Source organism: Gavialis gangeticus, unplaced genomic scaffold, assembly GCF_001723915.1.
Source record: "Gavialis gangeticus isolate Ggan-Ray unplaced genomic scaffold, GavGan_comp1, whole genome shotgun sequence".
In the NCBI taxonomy this organism is placed as follows: domain Eukaryota; kingdom Metazoa; phylum Chordata; order Crocodylia; family Gavialidae; genus Gavialis; species Gavialis gangeticus.
Window position 1 is genome coordinate 135,869,387 of NW_017729022.1, and position 5,828 is coordinate 135,875,214.

The 5,828-nt window shown below is 38.0% G+C and overlaps 1 protein-coding gene and 1 long non-coding RNA gene across 5 annotated transcripts in view; one reads left to right on the forward strand and one right to left on the reverse strand.

Moving 5' to 3' along the window:
- The window catches only part of LOC109296713, a 19,927-nt gene extending 16,879 nt beyond the window's left edge, over positions 1–3,048 (reverse strand). Inside the window, exons 1-2 of the long non-coding RNA XR_002097028.1 lie at positions 3,037–3,048; positions 1,790–1,795 (exon numbers count right to left, since the gene is read on the reverse strand). This is a non-coding gene — a long non-coding RNA (uncharacterized LOC109296713). The remainder of the gene's footprint in view (positions 1–1,789; positions 1,796–3,036) is intronic.
- PLCB4 (phospholipase C beta 4) overlaps positions 1–5,828 on the forward strand; it is a 448,565-nt gene that overhangs the window by 264,496 nt on the left and 178,241 nt on the right. The window lies entirely within an intron of this gene.

A 5,828-nucleotide genomic window follows, 5' to 3' on the forward strand; every position in this document is an offset into this window, starting at 1 on the left:
TACAACCCTGCCTAAAGTTTGTTTTACTCTGTTTACATCGTTGATGTACTTATTCCAGCTCAGATTTTTGCTAAAGTAGATTCCAAGGTATTTAATGGTAGTGTAAGAGTGATGTTGTGGTTGCGATGGTTCAGAAGTTATGCAAGAGGCAAGGATTTCTTAGGGTGATTATCTTTTATTGGACCAACTATGTAGCTGAGATAAAGTTAGAGAAGTTTTTGAATGCATGACATTCTTCATCAGGTCTCTGAAAAGACCCTTCTAAAAAGGGTCTTTGGAGGCCTATTTCAGATTGTGACATTATTAATATGTCATCTGCGTAAAGCCAGAGAGGGATATAGTAATTCAAAATCATGGGTGCATAGAACTGATTCCCTGTTAGCACCTGTTTTAGAACATTCAAGAATAGATTTAAAAGCAGTGGAGGAAGCAAACATCCTTGTGGTACCTATCTGAGTTGAGAAACTATTGGACAGGGCACTGCCAGTCCCGTAATGCTCTCTAGATGCTGTATTTAAATAGTAAGTAATAATTTGTCTTAAGAGAGCTTTATCCATTGATGTTATTGCCAGTATCTTCCATGATTTTAATCTTTCTACAGAGCTAAAAGCTCCCTTGAGATCTATGAAGGCTATATACAGATGATTATGTCTTTTTATGTATTTAGATGCTAAATAGGGCAACACTAAGCAATGGTCCATGCAAAAATAGCTTTCTCTAAAACAAGCATGCTCATCTCCCAAAATATTGTTTTCAGAAATCCATGTCTAAAGGTGAAAATTAAATATCTCCCAAGTATTTTGGCAGGTATCTGAGAGTAATGGGGCAATGGAACACAGGACCTCTTATTGCCATTTTTAAAAATTGGGACTGTTATAATTTCATTTTAATGCTTTGGATAAATGCCTTCTAAAATAATTATATTAAACATTTTGGGGGAAATTTGACAGCACTAGTTAATAAATTCCTTGAAGATTTCTGGGAGAAGAAGATAAGGCCTGGGGCCTTTCCATTTCTCAGTAAGTATAATAGGATTTTATTTGAGATTCAGAGGTGAGAGAATGATCTGTTTGTAGTTTAATAGAAAAAAAAAACTTCCTTCAGTGAGAAGCCACCATTTCCTTCACTATCTGTCAGTAATTTGTTAAACTTTTTTTTTTAAGTCTGTGCATCTTCAGGAATGTGTAAATCAGGAACTAATTTTTCCAAAACATTGGTTATTGTTATTTTTCCCTGAGACTACCAGTTCCTCCCATAGCCTCATTTAATATTGTTTCCTCTTTCACTCTATTCATTTTTTATAGTCTATTTTAATCTTCTTGATCTGTTGGAAACTAGCACAGTCATTTTTAGATTTCTATTTCTCCAAAGCATCCCTTAAAGCATCTTTAGCTTTAGAGCAGTCTTCATCAAACCAAGGTTTGTGCCACTGGCACTGCCTATTCCCAACAAAGGCACACTCTTTTGTGAGGGCATTTTCTAACTGCTTCATATTTAAGTAATAGATTTTTGGGGTTTTTGTACTTGGCAAATATGGCGTAAGTGGCCTGAGAGAGTATCTTTGAATAGAACAACACATTTATCTTGTAACTTACTTTTCCATCAAATTCTCTATTGGCTACTTCTAATTTGGGGGCTAGATGTATAGGTTTTGGAGGAGGTTCCCCGTATGATTCTAATGGATTTTGTAGAAGGAGAGGGAAGTGATCATTTTCCATACGTGGTAGACTTTGAAATGATTTATACTTGTACCCTGCTTGTGGTTCTATTTATATATAATCTATCACACTTGCCCCTTTAGATGTAACAGATGTGAATGCCCCAGGTACATCTTTACCAGTTTGTCCGTCAAGCATTCTAATATTCCCTCCTGCATTGAATTTCAAAAGCCATTACCCTCCTTCATTTAATTTCTTATCACATAAATTTGCCGGGGGGATTCCCCATATTCCTTTTATAACACTTTAATATCACGGGTGTCACCAATTCTAGTCTTAAAATCACCTACTATTATTATTTCTAATTCTGGAAATTTATTTTGGATCATCTCAAGCACATTATATAACAGTTCCCATTTCAAGATTACATCAGATCTTGATGCAAGTGGTGAGAAATTACTAAGCAGCAAGGGAGGCCTACCATGAAAATTAATGAGACTGGCTAGGAGATGGTTAGAGTCTATTTCCATTTTTAATCCCTCAGTCAGACTCATTATGAGTATACCCAAGCTTCCCAGATTTAGAGACATGAAGACTAAGAACAGGGGTCACTGTGATGCACTGGTATTAAGGATTAGGCTGGCCTGGACGTTAACATCTTTTAGCCCACATTCTTACATCTGTTCAGAGAAACTCCTGTGCCCATATGGGGCCATATTAACTTCATCAAGGCTTTATGTAAGTGTAGGGGCCCGCTTACATTGATCTGAATGCAGGTTGGAATCCTATTGTACATGACAAGCCTTGTTTTCTGTGGGGGAACAAAGCGTCTATGGCCTCAGAGGTGAAGAACTGAAGAAGTATATTAATTTGTTTACCAATGTAACTGAAACAAATGCTTTGTTAGAGCTAAAACGAAGGGATAAAGTAGACTACTAGGTAAACAGAGTTATTGAAGGAAGCTGTAATTCTCTGCAAAGGTTTGTAATCTGATCATGAAAACTCTAGGGAGTATTTTGATGGTATGGCACAGTGATGTCTTAGTGCAGCATGAAGGCAGTCATCAGATGACCATGTATAGGAAAAACCCTCCTCCTAAGGCAGTTACCTTTTACTCTACAGATACTAGCTTGTTCCCAAGGCAACAAGATCTTTAATAGACTCTTTTTTTTGCTATTCAGGTATTTCTAGAAGTCATGATTTACCTGTATCTAGACAGGGAGAGTGGTACAAAAGAAAACCTCCTGCCTTCCTTTCAAAATGGGTAGCACAGTATTACACAGGAGAATTGCACAGGAAGTTTCATCCAGAATCTTAGGCTGGTCTTAACCTATAGTATTGTCTTTCTCCTTGGTCCTGTGAATCGTTTAAGCTTTACATTAGCAGAATCCTTTCCTCATCCTGTGTGGGTACGCCATGCCCTTTTGTAACTGAAAGAGAGAGAAAGAGGCAAAGTCAAGATTTTTAAAAATTAATTGCCTGCTTATTTACATAAGAGCTTATTTATAGAGGGAGACACTTCATTCAAATACTGCTGCTTTCAAGATGGTGATTTGGTTATGTTTTGCCCTCAGCTTGCAAGAGTTACAGGTAAACCAAGAGGTGTTTTATTTCTTCTGAACAAATGATGACCTCAGTGGTAAATCAGTGATAAAAGGGAGGGAAATAGCTCTAGAGACATTTCACTTCTGAGTTTACAAGGCTGAATCTGCTTGTCCTCCTACAGCCAACAATCAAACCCCAAAGTTCATTTTATTTGGGTTCGTATTCTGCTTATGTACAAGGTATGTGAAGGGACTGTACTGGCTTATTCAGAAGGAATTTTTATTAGTTTATTTTTTTAAATAACCTAATTTAAGTGAGAGGTTTTCTATTATAAATCTCTTTGGAAAACAATGGCATTTTGTTTCAGAAAGGGTGTTTGAAATTCCTGCAACCTACCCTTTGGCTGCCTTTAAACCCTGGTTCCTGAATCCTGTAATTCCCTCAATCAAGTCTTCTGAAGTTTAAATTGTTATTAAATGCCTTTTCAAAATGTATAGTTCTTAATCCTAATCAAGGTGAATATATGCAATCAAATAAGTGTTGGAGCATCATGATTAAAATGTATTTTTATACCTGGTTTATAGTAATTTAGAATCCTTAGGATTTGATTGGGTGGGGAGGAGATGCATTAAAGGGATGCATTTCCCATATATATCTATATCTATCTATAGCCTCATAAACTTGAGACCTTTAAAATGTATATATCTATATAGGAAGGGAAGCGCAATGGTGGGGAAAGAAGTGTGTGAGACTGACAAGAGCTTCTGTTGAAACAAAGAAATATTTCTTTACTTCCTGCATAGCCACTACAGCATATGGCTTAAAAATCCTGTTAGCTGAAATCCATCTGTCTTCAGTTCCATGTACTGTAGCTGTCTTTCCTTTCGCTTCATTTCTCTCAGGCCATCTGTAAACCATGCTGACCTGTGAGAGAGTGGAGTTGAGGGAGAGATTAGTGTGACAGTAAATAATAACAAAAGCAAGTCAGTGACACAGAGAACTGGATTCCTTGATAAGCTGTCAGCAAGCAAACAGTGTGCGTTTGAATCGAGCTAAATGAAGAGTGTGCAAATGGGGGGAAAGAATATGGCCCCTCTTTATGGAAAAGAGTGTCTGAGTTCTGGAAGGCAGCAATGCTGAAAAGGACTGAGGTGTCCTTGTCAGCCCGTCATTTGACTGTTTCTGCATCACGCAGAAGGTAGGTGGTATCTCAGTATACAGTATTAGTAAGACCATTACTACAGTACTGTGCCCTGTTTTGCTGGCCCGACTTTAAAAGGGTGGCTGAAAGGCTAGTGAGCATTTAGAGAATTATTATAAGAGTGATACATTGTCTGGAAAAATATGTTGTATAGTGAGACTGAAGAGCTCAGTCTATTCAGTTTATCAGCAAGGAGGTTAAAGAGAGCCTAATGACATGTTTTAAGGGCTTAAATGAGGAAAATATAACAGTACTAGGCTGCAGAGCTCTTTCAGGCACTTTGATTCATTGAATTCAGCAAAGATAAAATGTTTGTGATGCTAAAGGTAATTAACCAGTAGAGGAGATGTAGCAAATTTGCTATTACAGTGAATCTTATATGGAGATATGTACTACTGAGTGTCTCCCTAAAAAGTTACAGGGGTATAGGTTGTAGCCGTGTTGGTCTGAGGACATAGGCAGACAAGGTTCTCTGGGTAAATCTGATATCTTTTATTAGACCAACTCAAATAGTTGGACAAATTCTTCTTAGCAAGCTTTTGTGTCCAAATACCCATTGTCAGGCTGAGGAAGCATCTGCAGTCGGTATGCGCTCTTCCTGGATGGAGTGAATAGTGAAGAATAGTAAAGAAGCATGCACAAAAGCCAGTCAGTGAAGATGTAAATTCTGTTTCAGCTGCATGCAATAGCAGTCATTGCAGGAATGACTGGATGAAATTTTTGCATATATAGTCATCTGGTTTGTATGTCTCAGGTGGGTCAGACCAACTTATGGTGGTCCTTGTGAGTAGGAAAATCTATGCATCTGTGGAGGGCCTCTGGTTCCATCCGTATCTTCTGTAACCATTGATAGAATGGTCTGATGATGAATCAGTATTCTTGCTCACAGCCCTAGAAGCATCATTACTTTTTTGTGAGACAGCACAGAGTGCAGTAGCCTAAACCCACAGAAATTTGAGCTGGTGACAGCATCCATTGTAAGGTGGACTAGTTGTCTTGTATCTTGAGTGACATCCCTTGTGGGGTGCCTTTTTGTTTTTGCTAGTAGAAAGATTTAATCTGGTAAAAATTTTCATGCAAAGGAACAGACAGTATGAGACATGTGAGATTGTGTCCCATGAATACTGTGGTAGTGGGTGCATGGGGTGAGTTTCCCTAGAAGAGGAATGTTGGTTTTTATTTTTCATATAGTTGACCTTCTTTCTTTGACATGCAGACTATCTGCGTAATTTGAAAACTCTAGTATGAACCATTACAGGGGTTAAGGTCAGCTTTAAAGCACTGGTGAATGGTTCTCAGGTTAGCCTTATAGAAACACGGCAGGATTTCAGAGTAGAGAATTGCATTCCCTGCCAGTCCTGGCCTAGAGGGCATGTTGAGTCAGCTTAATGTTCTTTTTGTTTTGTATCTGTTCTGTTTATTCA